The 20,678-nt window shown below is 34.4% G+C and overlaps 1 long non-coding RNA gene across 1 annotated transcript in view; it reads left to right on the top strand.

The window, feature by feature from the left end:
* LOC140699310 (uncharacterized) overlaps positions 1-20,678 on the top strand; it is a 511,866-nt gene that overhangs the window by 160,575 nt on the left and 330,613 nt on the right. The window contains exon 2 of the long non-coding RNA XR_012077373.1: positions 11,717-11,773. This is a non-coding gene — a long non-coding RNA (uncharacterized lncRNA). The remainder of the gene's footprint in view (positions 1-11,716; positions 11,774-20,678) is intronic.

The following is a 20,678-nucleotide window of genomic DNA, read 5'->3' as shown; positions in this document are numbered from 1 at the left end:
ACCACATGAATGGTTGGTAGTTAAGACAAATGAGGCAAACACATGAGTTAACTAAGAACATATGGTTGCTCATTAAACACACACACACACACACACACACATACACACACACACATACACACACACACAGGAGAGAGCAAGAATGTGCTAGAAAATAATGATACCATTTGGAATCCTGGATTCAACCATACTTGTATATCCCAGTTTCTCTTCCCCAATCATCATAGTCATCATCACCTTAAATAAAATGAACAGACTATAGACATAATCAGACTGAATTCTTTCTGTGAATTTTCTTCCTGAAATTTCATAACAGTCCATGGAGAAGGTTTCTATTATTCTCTTTTAAAAGATGGGAAAACAGAGGTCACAGAGTATAAGTGACAGATGGCCTTTCCCAGGAAACACCCCCCTCTATGGAGTTCAGCATTCAGGCTGTTTATTAAGGATGCTCTTGAGACCAGTATCTGTGGAAAGGAAAGGAAGCACGTACACATGGGCAGAGAGAGAAGTTGAGCTGCAGTGCAGACCTGAAGGCAGTCTTGAAATTGTCTCTGGGAGCCCTGGGGCTATAACTCTACTTCAGAGAGGTGCTGTTGGAGCAAGAGATTGGTTCCTTATAGCTCACTTCATCACTGGGTTTGGGCCAACTTGGGAAGAGGGTGGGACTTTAGACAAAGCAGATCTCTTCACTTGAGGTACTAACAATTGAAGGCTGCCGCCAGGGGCAGTCTTCACAGATGGGGCATCAAGTCCTCACTGAGGGGGGATCTGGGTGGTGTATCACTGTGTCTACCACAATAAGTATTGCATTGAGGACTTCACAAGAGGAACGAGGACACTAATCTTGACAGTAGGATTCAACAGCCACATCTCAACTATTAACATCCTGTTGCTTGTTTTTAGCCTAATCAGAATAGTATTCCCATACTTGCATATGAAAGAGTCCTTGGTTATATTACTGTTTCTTTTTAACCTTCCTTACTAGTATTGTGTTGTGAATTCTTTAGAAAGTTATGCTTTTTGTGTAAGGAAATGTAATTGGGGTAACTTTGTTAAAATAATAAGTTCACTCCCCAAATCCAGCACAATTACTGCTTTATGAGACAGCTTTCCTGTTCTCCCTCCCAAAGTGAGTCAAGATTTTAAAGCAATGTTTTGCGGAACCATCATCATTTCTTCAGAACACTTTTCTCAGGATATGATGATCCATTTATTTGTTCGAGTATCTGGAAATGCTTAACAACAACTCATTGGATGGGTGAATGAATTAATGAGTTTTTAAGAACTGATGCTATTATTACACATTATTTCCCCTCCCCTCATCTAAGAGAGCAAAGTGTTGGGCTTTTTGGTGTGAGGGTCAAATGTGACAGTTACTTTTTAGCTATTATTTCTCAAGTTTTTTTTTTTTCTGGTAAATTCACAATTTCAATACTGGTATGCAGAAAGATACTGCATTAGTTTGAGAGAAACTGGGTATTTTTTTGAATAAATTAATTTATTTATGAACCAAAAGAAAATGCATCTGACAATGGATAGTTCTGGAATGACTTCATGCTTGCTGAAGGGAAGATTGCTGAAATAAGAACATTGGAGATGAGACTGAAAACAAATATTAAATCCTTTTTCTGGTTACATAGATATGGGTTCTTTGTTAGCAAGTTTCAATAAAATTGATGTCTGTTATGCAACCTCAGGTTTGAATCTAGAATCATATGAGATGTATGGTATGCACCAGACAGGTTTATATACTTTTTAAGAATAACTTCAAAATCTTGCTAAAACCATTATATCTCAATGAGGGTAAACAGATTTCACTGTTGATTTTTTAACGTAGTTATCTCGATCATTTGGATTCCGGTTAAGTATTAGGGAAAATCATATGGAAATAAAAGTGAAATAGGAGAGTAATTACTGAAATATAAGTTACTGGTGCTAATAGAAGTTTTAAAAAAGTAGATGTATTGAGAGTTGCAACTATAGTTGACAATCTGATCTCCAAAGGAACAGATGGATAAAGAAGCTTTATAAGGTTAATACATTGAGACAGGTATAAACTTGAAAAGTTTGAATCCCACTGAGGCAAAACCAAAGGTTTGGAAAGACAAAACTAAGCTAAAGTCAAAAATAAGGAGCCCAAAAGCTAACATAAGAGCAAGTTTTTTTTTTTTAAAGAAGAAGTTGAGAGATGACATTTTCAAAAAAAGGGTGAATAAACCATGAGAATGTATCCATATAACCATTTTGTCAATAAAACATTTAATCACAAAAGTTAACTTTTGTGTGCAAATAACACACAGTGCATAAAATAATATAGTATTTTTTAAATATATACAGAGTTATTGTAGAACATGTTGAAATTGCTGGTCCCATAGTAGTGAACTTTTCACTTTCTAGTGCCTGGTCCCTTGTGTACCAAGGACAAATATTCTTCAGTCAATTGGTCAGTTCAGTGCTACCTAGTAATCCAGTGAATCTTAAAATTGACTCAGACCAGCTCAGCTAACTAAGCCTGAACACAGAGAAAAAAATAAGAAAAGTTAGTTTGCTACACTAGGTTCTCAGCTGCAGGCTCTTATGTTTACTTTGATTAGGAGAAATTATTCCTTATTTCTCCCTCTTCTTACCTGGCCTTATGCTTTGCCTCACTCTGGTGAATGAAATTCAGCAAATGTGATTTTGCATTCCTTAACTGTTAGATCCCCCATGAGAGTCACTCAGCTATATTGATTTTCTAAAAGTCCATCTGATAACCTGACGGGGTCACTGATTTTGATAAGTCAGGGAAGTGATATTTTCGGATAAGAAATTACTTTGTTGCTTAAGTTGAGTATTTCACATATTAGAATATTATCAATTTCTAGTATTCATTAATCCATATGAAGAAAGAGTAAGAAAAGGGGGACAGGCAGAGGTAATTGATGATCTTTGCCAATTATTATTTGATATAAAATGAGATACTGAATTATATTTACTTATGCTTACCTAAAGCAAAAAAAAAGTAGTAATTCCTATGTCTCCATTAATTCTTTCTCAGGAAATATTCACTAACAATTTTGAGTCAGTGAAACAATTGTTCATGTTATTTTCTAAGCAGACTTCTTTAGGAGTAATTTTACATCTTTCATTCTTTGATAGCTAATCTTAATTTAAAAAAACATAAACAACAAGTAGAAACAAGAAAGCAAACAGACACAAAATTCCCCAAGTACATTCATAGAGTATGGTATTGCTATATTTCAATTTTTATTTTAGTCTTAGCAGATAGTTTATATCCTACAATCACTTTTCTCAAAAATAGGCTAAATTGTTAATGTTTGGGGAAAAATGAACAATTTTCTGACACCATTATATGCAACATTATATGTTGCAAAGGAAATTTGTTACCCTTAGCACAAGAATAGCCTTGGTATGTATCAAATAGCCCTATACATCATTGAACTTCTTGATCTTTTTGTGGCTTCTATTATTTCCTAATCTCCCTTATTATGTGACATAGAAGTATCCCCTCTTCTTTTCCTCTTGCCATCTGTTAAGTGGCTCATTCTCTTTGTCCTCTCCACTTAATAGAGTTGTTTCCCAGGATCTTCCTTAAGACTCACCTTTTCATCAACAGAACTCTCACTCTTTGCAACGTCACACAGCTTGTGATATAAACAGTACTTCCCTATCCTTACAAGTCCAGGTATTTTTCAACTGTGGCCTCTCTCTGAAGTTTCTACCCAACATTTGAAAGTATTCATTGGAAATATCCATTTTGAATCTTACCATAATTTACATTAATGCCTCTGGCACTGAATGAATCTTCTGTCAACTTTGTTTGTTTGTTTGTTTGTTTTCAGTGCTTTTTATTTATATTAGTAGATCATTTTCTTATTGTATTTTCCATATTGTATTTTCTCTCTTTTTACATGGGACAGGAAATATGTATACATATCTATAGTATTGATAGATTTTTAAATAAGCAATTACAGTCTCAGTCAGATAAGTTAATCTGAAGATGAGAGAAGAGAGATTGAAATCAGTATGTGCTTGTTTTGGGTAACTTTTGGAGACTTTATAGAAAAGAAAAAAGATTGAATATATGATGCAAAAGTTTTTATAACCTATGATAAGTTACATAATGAGTTTTATAATAAATTACATTTGCATTTTTTTTAAAGAGCAGTCAATATTTATAATGCTTTTCAAATCCTTGTTAGAGTTTGACCTGGTGGGCATTCCTTTAAGTTCTACATGAAGCTCAGACTAGACTGCAGGTAGCTAGGCTTTACTGGGATTACATTTATTTGGCTCATTTTTCTGTCATTTTTAAAATCAAAACTTCCTTAAAGTTGGAATTTTCTTCATTATATTCTCCTTGGGATATTTAGTCTTTAATATTTGTTAAGCAGAAAATAAATGAGTGAATCCAGACTTACATAACCTCTTCAAAGCTAGAACTTCATATATTTTTGTTGAAGCTTACCTCTATCTTTCATTTTGAAATGTATTTCAGTGTTGACATCTGCTTAGTAGCCTAAATTGAGTTTATCTGAATTTATTATCTTCTATTCTCTCATAAGAACTCCTTTCTGTATAATTCATATAACATTTCTCATTACTGACTTTGTTCTTTAGTTTTGTGCCTTTATGATAAAGGGCATGTTGAACCAGCTAAGCTATTCTGGAACCCTTGACTAGAGCTGGGATGACATACCTGCTTCTTCCTCCTTCTTTGGCTCTGGGGATTTTTCTACTGGCTAGCTTCTGTCTTGAAAGGGGTAAAAATATTTGAAACATGATTACACTTCCAAGAGCTTTATAACTAGTCTGAAGATTACTGGATTGAAGTTGTGAATCATTTAATATCAAAGCAACACTGAAAATAGTCTCTTTGACTATCTGAAGTACAGAAATAGACTAAATCATGCTTAAGAATAAGTGGCAATAGCTTTCCTCTCTAAGAACAAGCAACTTGGGAAAGAACATCAACTGGTTTTCATTCAGTGAACTCTTGGCTTTGGCACAAGTTCTACTTCTAACAACAGGCAGAATATCCAGTTCAACTTGTTGTCATTCTTCAATACAGTCGCTTTCATGTTTTCTTGACTATTACTTACTCAAGTATATTCACTTACAGTATACATGAGATCAGCACACACACACACACACACACACACACACACACAGAAGCAGAAGTGTCATGAAGCCACACTTGCAGTTATTATGATTCACTCTATTACTTATTCTATATTTAACATATTGTTATTATGAAACTAAAAATTATTATTATTGTTAGTAGTAGTATAGGTAACATTTGCTACTGAATTTATTTCATAGGCCATGAGAAGTTCATGAGGTACACTTTGAAAAACATTGCCATACGCAGAGAACTCTGACTTAATTGGTTTCAGCAGCAGATGAGATGGAGAACAGACAAAAAGGAGGCTAGGGTAGGCACGAGTGGAATCTACATTCTGTTATTCTTTGAGGTACTACATATCTATGTTAAATTACCCCATACTTTTTAGCTTTACAAAACATTTGAAAATAAAACTTTTAAGTTGGGAAATTCTACCCTTACTGCAATAATCATCATCCCCAGTAGGACATTTATACATCTGAATAATATTTCACACTTTGCAGTGTTAAATATTGGCAAATTACATTTCGTTACACATTTCCTGGTAGTATATGAATTACTTCCATCAGAGTGAACAAAGGAAATATTTTATAGAATAAAACTTGGCTTTAACTTTTTAACATTTTTTAATGTATACTTTAAAAACAAATGTTTACATCAAACTGAAAAAATGTGATGCCTAATGTTCAAATCTCAGTTGTAGAATTCTAAACTTATGTTAATAAAGATGTAATTTTCAGTAGAAAATAGATTTACTCAACTACGTTCTTTAAAAAAGCATTATAATTCATTATGTATTGTTAATTTCTGTTTCCAACATCTAATAGGAAAGAGGGTGGGGATTGTTAGAGTCACAACTTCATTGATATCCTCAAAATACATAAAGTACATTAAATTTTTTTTCCTTAGTAGTCTTATTCTAGAATCTAGGTCAAGGTGGTTAACTAACTTCCACAAGAATGCCAATTCTGGTGAGTGTGCTATGAGAGCCAGATGGGACATGCAATGCTTCTTTTGACTTCATATTAGCAATCCCAGAACATCACTTCTGCCAAATTTCATTGGTATACTGAGTCATAAAATGGAGAGAAATTAGATCTCACCTATTGATGGGCATAAAAAAAAGAATTGTTTCCCATTTCAATTTAACACACATATCAAAAGGGTTCAAGAAGTTCCCATTCTTAGTCTGGTTCTAAATATGGTTCTAAGTCTAGAGTTTATCTTTCTCCTTTCCATATTCTTTTTTCCCTTCTTTTTCTTCCTCTGCTATATGTTTAAGGATCTCTTAGTAATTTATGACTCTCCTGAACCTTTTGTTTCCCTTCTAAATTTTGTCTAAGTTAACCTGACTGAATTAATTAGTCTAAATTAATTATTCTAAAATCTAACATTACGTCTTCCCCTTCCCTACATTTCATTAAAAATGTCTTTGTTCACTCTGGGGAAGAACCAAACTTGTTCCTCCAACTTGCCCCAAATCCGAAGTCACATAGCCCAGTCACTGTTGTTTTCTACATGAGGATCATCTTTTAGTCTTTTTGTCTTTGTGGTTTATATCATTTTAAAGATTTTCTCTATAATTTAATTTATGTCTTGATTTAATATGACTCTAAATTGGAGATCCCAGGGTAAAATTATAAATGGGGTTCAACATTCCTTGCAAACCTAGAGGAAGCCATGCTAGTTTCAGCAATCTTAGCAAAACTAAAAAACAGGAGAAAATGGGGCAAAGCGAAGCACAGTCAGACAGGTATCAATAGTCAGCCATATTTCCTCACTCAGATTTTCTTTTTCCTTTGCACTTCTCTATCAAATCATACCAGAGTTTTTAACAGGAGATGCTATCTATCTCCTTGTAAATTTCTTATACTTACTCTCTGTTGTCTGAAGCCATAGTCACCTACATGTCTTATATTGTTTCCTTTTAAAGTTTGATGTTAAATTTGGATGACTTAAATCCTGGTTACCCAGTCTATTCCATTGGTGTGGAAAAGAAACATTAGAATTTATCTTTACGTCAACATTTTGACTTAAAAATCTATAATTATCCTTTATCAGTAAGTTACATAAATGTCAAAGCTGTTGCTTGTGTCACACGATGTATCAAAGGCATCCTGAGGGATGGTTGAGGTTTTCACAATACAGAGGGATTGACAGTGATGTCTCCACCCTTTTGTTTGCTCTAGGTGTGTTTCTATGTATTATAACTCAACTGTGTCCATTGAAGAGGGTTTTATATGTATATTATATATTTTCAATGAAATTATCATTATAAAGTGTTAATGTTGTCTTCAGTGATTCCTCTGGGTACCAGACTGAGTCAGCATAGTTAAACAAATAAGCAGATCTAACACTACACCCAGCACTATTTATGAATTTAGCCAGTATGTCATTAATATACATTTTAAAAACACAATGCTATCTGACAAGAATTGAGCGCCCAAATAGCAATTCTCAAGAGGGTTATTGAATATTTTTTACAGCTGCAAAAGTTTCCCTAAGTGTAAGTGGAATTTTAGCTAATGGTAACATCATGTATAGCTTCGTATTTTAAAATATTTCTTTACTCTTCTCTATGCAATAATTTTAATTTCTAAATTTGTATATATTTATAATGAACATGATAGTGTTTTATGAAAAATTTTTATCAATTAATATAATTTTATATAAATGATGATATTTATAGAGATATAGTACATGTGTAAACATTTTATACTGAAATTATTGGTAATTTTTAAAGTTTTGATAACTGGCCTTTAATTCTTTGAAATATTTTTATAGCCCTTAGCAGTCTGGTTCTATGTGACCAATATAAGCCTAAGGGTTTTTACATCACAGCGTAATATGCTGGCTCTAGACAAACAAAATAATTTTTCCTCTATCCATTGGTGTTTTACTTCCAGTGGTATTTTTCAATCTTCTGTATATTTGTCTGCATTGCAAGACTTCAATGTTCAGTAAATTCAATCTTAATTTTATCCTTAACTATTTTGCTACATTTTGGTCTTTTCTTAATCCCTATAACATAAAGTTTATTTTTAGACTCCTATGTCTTTTATTGTTGTTTCCAAATCTTCTCAACTAGATTGTAAACTCCCTGAAGTTAGAAAAAAAACATTTTGAATGTGAAAAATATTCTGAAAAGAAGCAGAACAGGGAATAAGCTAAGGGAAGAGAAAAAATGCTCAAAATCTAAGGGGTATTATAAAAGTGCTCTTACAGTTTACTAATACATTTCAAATTTAGGGTTCAAACATGTAACAGCTTGAAAATTAGCCTTGTTGGACTGCTCATACATTTAAATCACATTTCAGAGTCAGTGAAGGAAAACATTCCTCTTGTTCAGACTGTGTACCAAAAAACTATTTCCTATGTTTAGCTACATTAAAATGTCCTAGGTAATTTATTCTGATGTGAGTTGTATAATAAATAAAATCTTTTATAGACTGAAATGCTCTTATAGAGCTCTTGGTAATATAGACTGTAAGATAATGGGGATACCAGCTTAGAAGGACATTGAATATGCTCTCCAAAGTACTTTAAAGGTGCCAAGAGCGTTTGATAGTGTAGTGGTTAAGGGCTCTCACATTGGAACCAGATTGGCTGGTTTCAAGGCCCATTTTTCCTACTTCCTAGCTGTATTCCCAATGGCAGTAACTTATCTGTGCCTCACTTTCCTCATTTGCAAAATAAGCCTTACAGTGATTGCTAGCTCGTAGATAGGTTTGTTGTGATAATTAGACAAGCATATTTAGGTTAAGCACTTGGCTCTGAACCTGAGGCACAGGAAAAACTATAAAGTGCTAGATATGTTTAGTACTGTTACTCTTCTAGTCCTTTTTCTAAGTCTGGTGCCAGTTTCAACTGAGAAATCAGTATTCTCAAAGACTCAAAGCTAGATTGTGAGCTTCTGAGTACAGGAGATAGTGTGCATTAATCCCTTTTTAATCCCCCCACCTCATTGCCCAGCAGGTGGTTTATGTAATGTGTGACACCACACACACAGAAATAAGCAAACCAACAGCCCTCTTTAAACAATACTTTCTGAAGTAGGCTCCTAATAATTGTTGTCAGCATCCAATTGGTATAGGTATCTATAGTTTATCTGGAGGGTTTAATTGATTCAGAACTTTATGATGACAATACAGATTTTTTTTTTAAAGTCATGCTGTACTCTAAAATCAGCTTCAGAACTTTATGATGACAATACAGATTTTTTTTAAAAGTCATGCTATACTCTAAAATCAGCTTTACATAATACACAGTATAACTTTACTACTTTATTAATTTAAGCATAACAACAACAAATTACAGATTCTGTGCAGTGGTATGCTAATAAAATTTCTCACACTTTTCTCAGTAGTATGATTTCCCAATTTGTTCTTTGGAAATCCTTAAGCCAGTATGGCTGGAACAGTAATATTCTTGTCCAGTGCACAATGACCTTTTTCTAGAATTCCTCAAATGCTGCCAGTCTTTCTTTAAGTGTGTTACACTGGGGTCACATTTGCCTACACCAGTGTCCTTAATGTTATATGGGAGAACAACATCATTGCTAAAGAGGATTTTCCTTCTTACATGGTATACTGCCTACTGCTAAATTCTAGCTTTGCTTCTATATCCCAGGAAGGATAACTGGAGCTGTGGCACTGTCTATCTCTTTTGAGTTGAATATTGTGAATTGAAGCAGTGTATACATCAACATGTCACAGGACAGTGTGGGATGGGGGGATGTTGCTGTTTTTTTGGGGGGGGTGGAGTGGGGTAGAACATCCTAATTGGAATGTGAAGTGAAAATGACTTCCCATTTGCCAAAGCCATGGACAGCATATACTTTTTGGCAGTCCTGATTATAAAGCTTCATTGGCAGGATGTCTCAGGTCAGTTAGCGTTTAACCTCTCCACTCCTCATATAGAGGAGGGGCTGCCTTTGCTTTTAGCAGAGTACTCAATACATATCTTTTGAATTAATTACCGTGGATGTTAAGACATTTACTTCCCTATCCAGTGTGATCTAATAAGTGAAGCAGTATGAAATATAATGACGAACAGTAGAAGGCAGTATAAAATATTATAAAGAACCACTAACAAGTGTACAGAGGACTAAGACATTTAAAATTGGTATAGGGAGATATATGAAATTTATTTTCACTTTGTTTGTATTCCCTCACTATAGTACTTTGAATATTGTATTGCATATAGTCTGGCTTAACAGTGTGAATGAAATGAATATAAAGTTTAATGGTTGCCACCTCAAAATGCACCAGCTTAAAAGATTATTTACTATGTTCATGAGTCTATGGTTCACCTGGCTTGTTGTTCTTACCTTGGCTGAGCTCATTCAAGTCTGTGGTCAGCCTTGTTTTGTGTACAGCTCTGCTAATTCTGGAAGGGCTATATCATATGTTTAAATGTCAAGTTATCTTTAGATTAATCTATGATTTCCTCATCTGTGACAATCAGACTCTTCTCTACATCATCTCTTACATTCCAACAGGCTTTTCTGGGCTTGTTAACTTGGCAATGTTCTGGGTAATAGTATATTAAGAACTTTGAGATCCCTGTTTGGAATTTCTAGGTAAAGGAATGTCATATATCTTTAGACTAGTCTATGATTTCCTCATCTTTGACAATTAGACTCTTTTCCACATCATCTCTTATATTCCAGCTTTCCTGGACTTGCCAGTGACTGGTTCTGGGTAAAAGTATATTAAGAACTTTGAGATCCCTGCTTGGAATTCACACAAATATTATATTGGCCAAAGCAAGCCACAAGTTTAGCCTATACTGAAGGTTTGGGGAAATGTACTCTTTCTATTGATGATGTGGTTTGAAAGTTACATTGGAAAATGGCTTGGATATGTAATGTTTATTACCATAAGTTTAAGAAAGTGTACTAAAATATCTATTTCACAATTTATGCTTTATCTTTCTTCTGTTAGGAAAACTAGTAAAATAAAATATTTTTATTGCTATCCTTAGCTATACATCTGATTTTTCGAGAGACTATTACATAGTCATTTGACATTTTAGAGTTGTTGTTCTGCCATTAAATCATTAAATTAATATGTATTACCTATGAAGAGAATGCTATTGGCTTATTTTTCAAACTGAAGGAAGAGTTCCTTGAGAGTACATAAAATATTGCAAGGGATAAATGGGCAAGATAGTATTAATAAGATAACTTTCTAGATAATCAGACACAGTGGGAATTTCTGAATTCCGGCATGTTTTATTAGTAAAGTACAGTGTCTTTCCACAAAGAACTTGCATATTGTTTGGAAATAACACACAAACATAGTATTTTGCAAAGCTACATAGCCTTATCTGTTGTTGGAGCATCAGGTGCATTCTGGAGGAAGCCTAGTGAGAAATGACATTGGGAATACTGATGTGTCATGGAGAGTTTGTATGCCTTAGTCATTTTAGAGTTTATCATGAAGAAGATGGGAAGACACCAATGAGTGGACTTGTAAAGTTTTATGTTCCAGGAAGGAAAAGGATGAAAACTGGAATTAAGTTAGCATTTGTCATGTTCAACCTCTGGTACATCTTGCCAAATTGTACCTTATTTTATTTTCACAGAAATCCCAGAGCTGGTATCATCTCCAATGTACAGACAAGGATACTGAATCAGAGAAGGTAACTGATTTATCTAAGGGCATGCATCTAGCCAAAGTTTCTAAGATTTAATACACTTTTGTTTGATTCACTACTGTGTCTTCCACTATACTAGAGATTTATCTAGAAATGGTGTTGAAAAGCACTTGAGTAGAGTTGAAATTATTGACAGTAAGGCAAGTTGGGAGATAATTAAAATATCCAGGTTAAATATAATAAAGATTTGAGCCAAGAACATTCCTGTGAAGGGAAGAGAAACAAATGCTTTGGCGTAAAATTTGGTGAATGTCTTTTAATCATGTGACCTTGAATGTTGAAATGCCATAAAATGAATTGAAGCAATGCTTGATGAAAAATTATTACCCTGTGTACAGAAATAATCGAAATTTTAAAATTAAGCTAATTAAAACATTTTTATGTGTTTCCACTGTCATAGAAGCACTTTTATTTTGGCTCATTCAGTTATTTTATGTATTCTGCAAAATGGCTGTTACTATTTACATCCTCTATATGAGGCAGAGATATATTCCAGTATAACTTTGGAACTTTTTCCTAGAAAATGTGTATAGGTGCAAAGGCATTATTTGACTTTATTTGTCAGTGGGTTATAAAATATTCATGTACAATATTTCATTTACTCGGATAATGTGAGAATGGTTTTCATGCTTATTGCAAATGCTTATTCTGAAATAAAATATTTTCTTCCTCTTACATATGTATTATACAACAAAAATATTTTAAGTGGTACAACAGTACTAGTTGAAAATGATTCAAATCAGACACATGCCGTGCTACAAGCCAAATACTTTCTTTTTTTTTTTAATTTAAAATTGTTTTCTCATAGAATAAGTAATGTTTTACCCTTGAAGGATTTTCTTTCTTTCATTTGTGGAAAGACCAGATGGGTCTCACAGGTCATTCACAGTTATGAAAGAAACAAAAAAAAATTCTCTTTTCAGAGGTGAGATATCCTTTATTTTTCATGAGAAAACAAATTATTTGCTTGGATGGAAACCTTTTGTATAGCAGTGTAATTGCTGATATCTGTGGGGTGTCTTGGAAAATGAGATGCTCTGTCTCAAGGAGTTATAACTTCTCCTTGAGCATAAAATCTGAATAAATAAATGGGAGCAGACCTTGGAGTTTCTTGCAGAGAAGAGATACATGAAACACAGCTGGGAAATCAGGACTAAACCTCAAATGATAGTGAGTGAACATGATAAAATTATTTAGCAGTGGGGTTAGGCTTTCTTTTTATGTTATGTTTACTTTAGACAGTTTTCTACATTTTATTCATAAAGATTTTTATTCTCCCTTGTCTCTAAAGGCAGATTATATGTATATAAAGCTAATAAATGTTTAATAAATAAAAAATATAATCATCTTTAGCTACCTTATTTTTGTTTATTTAATTGGATTAATAATACTGTGCCAAGTGATCTATGCAATAGGAGGTAAGTGACTTATCCATCAACTCACTCAACAAGTATTTACTGAATACTGACTTTGAGTCAAACTCTGTTCTTGATGCTGTGGACAGAGCAATAACTGAAATAACTAAACTGTGTTTTATCTTGGAGTTAGAAACTCGTAGAGGTAAAAAATAATAAACAAATAAATGTACAATAAGTCAGTTTGTGAAGAAATATTTGGTTGTCCAGGAAGGCCTCTCTGAAAAGGTAATAAAGTTTGAATAAAAACTTTAGGGAAGGGATAGAGCAAGCCATGCAGGATCAGGAAGAAGGGTGTCCAAGGTAGAGGAAAAGCAAGTGCAAAGGCCCTGAGGACAAAAGTGTTTGGTGTGTTCATGGAACATCATGGAAGTGAATGAGGCAATATTAAATTTTGATGCCAAGTTTATACTTCTGTAGAAGATGAGGGAGACTAGTTCTTATGTAATTTAATATAAATGTTATAAAATTTCAAATATCAAATTCTTCTTCTCCATGATACTGTGCTTTAATTCTTAACTGATGGTACTTATTGTGTAAATGAATTTTGTTTGTCAGATTTGTGGTAATTTGAGGAACTTAAGGTAACATAAAAACTTAAGATTTTTCTTGTTTATCTCCTCTTCCATATATTACCCAGTATTAGAGCAGGATTTAACACTGAAATGTTCCAAAGGAATGAAAATAAGGGGATAAGAGCATGACCAGTTTTAGAAACTAAGTTCATGTCATGCCTGTGCCTGCAATATCAAGATTTTGATCAAAAATAGTTCACTTGGAGCCAGATTAGAAAATATAGTTGGATGTTGTGATTTTTAATAATTATATGTATGTCTTCATTCACTTCTGGCACAGAGCTTCTAAACCCTTGGAATTTCCTAAGTGAAGAGAGCATAAGGGGTCTTTGTTATGTTAATGGAGTAACTTTTGGCTGGCTGCCAGGATAACCAATCATGTGATTGAAGGCTTGGAACTTTTAGTCTTACCCCTCTGACCTCTAGAAAGTGGAGAGGGGCTGGAGATTGAATTGATGGCCAATGGCCGGTGATTCAATCAATTGTGCCTATGTTGGGAAGCCTCCATAAAACCCCAACAGGATGGGGCTCAAAGAGCTTCCAGATTGGTGAACACATGTGGATTTGGGGAGAGTGGTGCACTCAGAGAAGGCATGGAAGCTCTGTGCCCCTTCTCCATATCTTGCCCTATGCATCTTTTCCATTTGGCTATTTTGAGTTATATTCTTTTCATAATAAACTGATAATCTAGTAAGCAAAATGTTTCTCTAAATTTTGTGAGCTGCTCTAGGAAATTAATGAAACCCAAGGAGGGGGTCATTGGAACCCCTAGTCTTCAGCTAGTGAGTCCAAAGTACAGGTGGTAACCTAGACTTGCAACTGGCATCTAAAGTTGGGGTGGAGTGAGGTGGGGCAGTCTTGTAGGACTGAGGTCTTCACCTATGGAATCTGATGCTATCTCCAGGTAGTGTCAAAATTGAATTGAATTTTAGGGCACACAGCTGATGTCCTAGAATTGCTTGTTCATGTGGGAAAACTCTCTCCTTTGCACTCTGTAACTGGTACAGAATCATAATAGAGAAAGCTTAATAAAATATTGTTTTCCTGAGAAAGGAGTACAGTATCACAGCAAGTGAGTAGAGGAGAACTTAACCATATAGTTTGAATGACCAAGGAGAGTATTAGGACTGGCAATGTGATAGAGAACATTCCTCCTGGATCATCTTGGCCCTTTAAGATAAGCAACAGTAATGGGAGGAAGATCATTAGTGCATGAGGGCAGGGAATTTTCTACAGACACAGACAAACCATGTTCTGCACTGGGAGCCAAGTCAATAAAAGCACACATTCCTGGCATGGAGTCTTGTTCAGACAGAGAGGTGCAACATACAAAGAAGACATTTTCCTGCTGACAGTACAGTCCCCCAAGCCCCCAACCATAGCAAAAGTTACTTAAACTGATACCAGTGTGCCTCTAGGAAGATCTGAGAAGAATCTAACCAAATCTGGGATAAATGTAAGGACATCTAAAGAATACCTACTCATTCTAGTTTTAGAAAACACCAGATTTAGATAGACTCACATTGTTCAATGAGTAAAAATGGAACATTTGGGAAAAAAGATTACTACATAGTTTTTAAAAACTTAATTATCTACTACTTGTGTCTTGAAGCACTGTGCCCCGCCCCTCCTTCCTGGTTTCCATAGCCCACCATTAGGGGCAGGAACCTTAGATTATTACATTTCTGCAACCCCTGAAAACAGTGCCGGTCTCTTCAATGTTCAATAAATATACAGAAAATATGTGAATGAATCTATTTGACTTTTCCTTTAACAATTACCATTGTAATTTCTTCTTAATCTGCCCAGCCCCAAATATGATTTATGACCTGGACCTTCTTTATTCACACTCCACAGTCATCCTACTAACAAATCTGGTAATGATATCGCTGATGTTTGGATCCTCTAAGTATCCATATTTTCAACTGTTTGCTTGACATGTCTACCTGAGCATCAAAGCCTCAAATTCAGCATCTCTGAAACTGAGCTCACTGTTTTTCTTGTTAAAGCTGATCATCCTCCTACATCACTTGTCTCAGCCAACAGTGATTTTATTTGCCCAGTTGCCCAAACCAAAAACCGTGTCTTCATTCTTGGTTTATTTCTCTCTCTTCTGCATCTCAACAACAACACATTTTTTTCTAAACTGAAAAGTAAGCTCTCCAATCCATGCACTTCTTTCTGTCCCCACTGTCATCAACCTAGCTCAAGTCATCATAGTCTCTTACTTGAATCACTGCTTCAGTTTTCTAACTGGCTGACTGACTCCCAACACAATCTCTCCCAAATGTGAATCTGCTCACGGTTACTTGCCTATTTAAAAGTCTTTTGTGGTCCCATTGCCTTTGGGATGAAATTCGAAGTTCTTATTATGACTTTAAAAATCCTGTGTGAACGTTCTCATATTTCTCTAGTCTCATTTGTCTCCACTTCACTTCTAGAAAAATTTGTTACAGAAACTGAGGTTTTGGTTTTTTTTTTTTTTAACTTTCTTGAATACAGTGCTATTCTCTCTCCCCAGCATCTCTGAACATGAGATTCTCTTTGAGAAACAGTTCTCTTTTTTTCCTGTTTTCTTTCCTAATCCTTCCCCTGAGCTAAGATCTCCAAGTCTTAGTTTTGGTATCATTTGATTTGGGCATCTTTTTATGTTCAGAAAATCTGGGTTAGGGTCTCATCCCAAGCCTTGCTGCATTTCCATTCACACACTCATCAGACTGTCTGTTGATGTGCCTGGATTTCCTACCAGAATGTAATATTTGCGAGGTTAGAAGTCTGTTCTTGTTGACTGGTAAAGTGCATATACATTGTAAGTGATCTATGACTAGTTTTAAATACATGCTTGTTCAAAGATCTATACAGCAAAATATTAACTGTTTACCCTTGTGTAGTCTGGGTAAAGATTTTATAATATCCTGCTTTATACACTTCTATTTGAATTAAGTGTTTTTAATTAACATATTGTGATGGTTAGTTTTTTTTTTTCAATGTTAACACATTGATTGGGCTAAGGGATACCTAAATAGTTGACAAAATATTATTTCTGGGTTTGTCTGTGAAGGTGTTTCTGGATGAGATTAGCACTTGAATTGGTAGACTAAGTGAAAAAGATCTCCCTCACCAATGTGGATGGACATCATCCAAAATGTTGAGGGCCTGAATAGAACAAAAGGGTGGAGGAAGAGTAAATTTGCCCTCTATTTGTGCTGGGACATATGCCGTATCTTGTCCTTGAATACTGGCACCCTTGGTTCTCAGACCTTCAAACTTAGGCTGAATTATGTCATTGATTCTTTGACTTGCAGGGGACAGATCATGGGACTTCTTGATAATAACCCTGCATAATCTTATGGGCCAATTCCTAAAACAAATCTCTCCCCCTTTGTATGTATCTGTGTCTCTGTGTCTCTGTCTCCGTCTCTCTGTCTATATATATACATATCAGCTAACTGAATATAATTATATATGTATATTAGATTTCTCTGTAAAACAACTTTATATATATCCTAGTGGTTCCATTTCTCTGGAGCACCTTAACTAATATGTGGGTATTACGTTTCTTAAGTATTGATTAACATAAACATAGCATTTCCACATGCTTCAGGTTTTTAATGTACAAATGAGATGAAACAGACTACGATATTTGTTTTTATGCCTATGTGAGCTAGTCATATTTTTTAAAACATAATTTACTATTCTTACTTACAGCCTAATTTTAAAATATTTATGACAATTCTTTGAGCTGCAAGGGATAAACCTTGCATGAGTACAAAAAATAGCATATTATAGTACTCTTTTCTTAACTAAGCTTTTGAATGCTATATAAAATCAAAGTAAAAATTAAACATATGCATTCTTTGAAGGCTATCATAGAAGTATGCTTCATCAATTTACTAGTCTAAAATATATCTCAATGTCCCATTTTCTCCTTCTCCAAGCTCCATCTAATAATAAAGGTATACTCATTGAAAACTTACCTATCCTGTAATTTTACTCTTCTTGGGTTATTCATTTTTTTAGGATTATATGATTTTAAAATTTACCTTAATTTTGAACCTCCTTGTATTGTCTATCAACAAGTTTAATGTTGCCCAATAAATACTTGATAACTGGATAAACTATCAATAAAATATTGCTAGCTGACAAGTATATTCTTAATCAAATAGCAAAATGAATTTATACAGCATCATTGACCCTATGCTCAACATGTTTTATCCTTAAAAGTATTGGCAGTATCTGTAATGTTAGATTAGTTAACCTCTCTGCAAAACAATTATTTAGTTATAAAATAAAGATAATTACTTTCCTACCTTATATTCCTTATAAGAATTAAATGAGGTGATACATTTGAAATATTTATGTTGTACCTAATAAGCACTCAATAAATATCATTTCAAAGTGATTAGAAATATCTTACCCATTTTTCCCATCAAGAGCATTTGTGTGCATTGTTTTCTTTTTCCTGTTTTGTAGAATAATCTTCACTGTGTAATATCATGTCAGTCTCTTCTCCACCAAGTCTACATAGGTTTAATATTCCTCTCATATTTTATTTGAGCTTTCTGAGGTCTTAGAAGGAGTTAGCACCTATCATTCCTGATTTATGAAGAAGCTGGTATTAACCAAGTTTTTCAGTTTTCAATCATGACTGCTTTAAATCATTTTGTTCAGAAAATATCTAAAAACTTCATGTTAGAAAGAATTCTAGAGGTGATTAGGCACAATATTAACTCTTTCAGTGGAGCAGGGTACCATTTGGGAAAGTATCTCTGTAGTGATTTAACTGGTGCTCTAGACTGAGAACCTTGATGTATCTTCACAAATGTCTTACTTTGTCTGGGAGAATTCATGAGAATAAATTTTCCAACTAATAAAGATGTGGGGTTCATATACTTACACACTTGCAGTATCTCACTTCTCAAAATAAGCAGAATAACTGACTCTATTCAGGTTTGAAAACCCATCGGTATGGAGTATCTCCATATTGAATGTATGGCCGTAGAGCACCAGGCAAGCCAGAGTGACACAGTTCTACAATGATACCAGTAATTATGCAGGTTAAACTAGTTTGTTACATAAATGCCAAAACCCAGTTTTTTAGCACATATGACTTCATTTTACTTATTTCAAAGTCAAAGTCATAGAGGACATCATGAACATGTAATAAAAGGCTTTAAAAAGTTCAGTTGTTTGCTAGCTATCTATGACACGCTTCAACAACTTGAAAAGGAAGACTGCTGACAGAGCAGAGAAGATGGGTACACTTCTTTTCAAACAATAACCCACAAATGAAAGAAGAAACTAAAATTTCAGCCAGAAATAAACCCCTGATTGTTCTCCTGTCAGCCTGTCACCTACATGAAACAGCTGCTAAGGCAGATCGACACCGCAGCTGTTGCTACTAAAAGTACTAATGCTAAAACTTCTCACAGAGACTTTTATTTTCATTAATGTAAGACTGTGCTGACATGTTCCATCAATCCAGTGGCACTGCCCATCTCAGTTAGGCTCTCCACAAGGCCTCCGTTGGCTTCAGAGTTTTGTCCAGTTTAGCATTCTTACCATTTTGCTAATATATTACAAATCAAGCTACACTCTTCTCCACTTTGTGTACTATGTCAGTGAAGAATATTTTAAAAATCGTTCAGATCTGCTATTCTTAGACACAGGATTCCTCCACATGTTAGTCCATGAATAAAAGTGGGAAAACAGCTAATCTTGCAAGTACTTTCCAAAGAAAGAGACACAGTGAAGAGAAATACCCAAAACAAACAAACTGAACAATCAAATAGGAGGTATAAAAGAGGAACAATTCAGACCCCAGCTCTTATGACTCTTGGAGGTCCCATATCTCAGTTTCTTTGTTGGTACAGCTCCCTGGGCCTGGGATGCCCTCCCATCCCTTTTCCACGTGGTTACTTCTAATCATTCCTTAACATTCTTGCCATATAATATCACATCTTGCAGGTTCCCTTGGGCAGAGTTAAATAGTCCCTTTTCTACTTGTTACTAACTTCACATATATTCTTCCATGTAACACTTCTCATGTGGTAGTATAAAAGCCACTATCCTGTGAACTTCTGAGGGCATGAGCTTGCTTTCTTCATTTTAGTACCTGGAATTTAACCTGTGCTCAATAAATATTTTGTGAATGAATGAATAAGACCCATCATCCCAATGGAAATTAGCCCAAGATGAAATTGTTATTTTCTGGAACTTGAACTGAACTGTATAACCTGATACAGGAAAGATTTTTTTCTACTGAAAGTAGCAGATTTGGAGCAAAGCTATTACAGAAAACATGCAAGTCAAATTGGTATCCTATGTTAAAGAATTGTTGCCTCTTTATTTTTCATATGTAAAATGGAATAAGTTTTGCACATGATACTTTTACCATGGATTTATAAAAACTAAATTATGTTCAGAAGATAGACCAGGATAGAGAGAGGACATCAAAATATATCATCACAAGAATATTTGATGTCACTTATTAACTTTAACATTGAGAAAAGATGTTGCAGAGAAGGGAAAGACTGGAAAAAAGACCAAAGGGTGAAAAAGAAAAACAAAACAAAACAAAACACTGAGAGACACTGTTCAATTGAAGACTTCACAATGAATATGTTAATAATTAATGAAATCCAAAGATAGAATGAGGTATTCTAGAAAATAGCAAATTATTTATCAGTGAAGATATTCAAACCCTTGGTAGGGGGAATTCAGTCATTAAATGGACTGTAAGACCAGCTTAATTTTAGACCTTTCCTTTCTCTAAATCCCATAATGCTAATATTCTGGTTACCAAAATTAGGGTAAGACTTTAATGCTTCAATTTTACAGCATATTTTAGCTTTTCTTTTTTTTTCTATTGTAGTGTTTTAAGGAGACATTATTAACACT

Source organism: Vicugna pacos, chromosome 1 (assembly GCF_048564905.1).
Source record: "Vicugna pacos chromosome 1, VicPac4, whole genome shotgun sequence".
In the NCBI taxonomy this organism is placed as follows: domain Eukaryota; kingdom Metazoa; phylum Chordata; class Mammalia; order Artiodactyla; family Camelidae; genus Vicugna; species Vicugna pacos.
Note: the sequence above shows the minus strand (reverse complement) of the source record. Positions and strands in the feature narration are given on the sequence as shown.